Here is a 1,039-nt window from a genome sequence, read left to right on the forward strand (position 1 = left end):
AACATCTCCGAAATTGTCCAATTTCCTGTCAAAATGCAACATGCTCCAAAATCCAGGACAAAATCGAAAACGGTCAAGTTCGGGTGCCAAGTGGTGTGTTAGTACATGAATCATTCCGAAGAATTTACCAAAACAACACCTAATCATATAGTAAAATGGGTACTTAAAGAGCGCCAACAAAGGGCCGCCAAAGAACCCACGGCGCCGAAGGCGTCAAGGAACACTGATATTGCCTTGCTCGGGTCACGTTCGGCCTGGCGGTCATGCCCCGTGCAATGTTGCTATCTTAACCAACACGACTCTCGGCAACGGATATCTCGGTTCTCGCATCGATGAAGAACGTAGCAAAATGCGATACCTGGTGTGAATTGCATAATCCCGCGAACCATCGAGTTTTTGAACGCAAGTTGCGCCCGAGGCCTTCTGGTTGAGGGCACGTCTGCCTGGGCGTCACGCCAAAAGACACTCCCAACCCATCATTGGGCACGGACGTGGTGTTTGGCTCCCCATGCCTTGTGGTACGGTGGGCTGAAGTTGGGGCTGCCGGCGTATCTTGTCGAGTACCTGCATGTGGTGGGCGACATAAGTTGTTCTCGGTGCAGTGTCTCGGCACGCAGCCAGCTTCTTGGCCTAGAGGACCCATTTAAGACCGTAGCGCATCGGTGCTCGGACCGCGACCCCAGGTCAGACGGGATCACCCGCTGAGTTTAAGCATATAAATAAGCAGAGGAGAAGAAACTTACAAGGATTTCCCTAGTAATGGCGAGCGAACCGGGAGCAGCCCAGCTTGAGAATCGGGTAGCCTCACTACCCGATTTGTAGTTTGGAGAGGGGTCCTAAGAGACAGACCGTGCCCAAGTTCCCTGGAAAGGGACGCCTGGGAGGGTGAGAGCCCCGTCCGGCCCGGACCCTGTCTCACTACGAGGCGCCATCAATGAGTCGGGTTGTTTGGGAATGCAGCCCAAATCGGGCGGTAAACTCCGTCCAAGGCTAAATACAGGCGAGAGACCGATAGAGAACAAGTACCACGAGGGAAAGA

General features: G+C 53.5%; 1 non-coding gene across 1 annotated transcript; it reads left to right on the forward strand.

Annotated features, from left to right (window-relative positions):
* Positions 1–297: 297 nt before the first annotated feature.
* Positions 298–453, forward strand: LOC120684246. The gene has a single exon (XR_005679214.1). It is a non-coding gene; the product is annotated as a 5.8S ribosomal RNA (ribosomal RNA).
* Positions 454–1,039: the final 586 nt, after the last annotated feature.

Source organism: Panicum virgatum, chromosome 7N (genome assembly GCF_016808335.1).
Source record: "Panicum virgatum strain AP13 chromosome 7N, P.virgatum_v5, whole genome shotgun sequence".
Lineage (NCBI taxonomy): Eukaryota > Viridiplantae > Streptophyta > Magnoliopsida > Poales > Poaceae > Panicum > Panicum virgatum.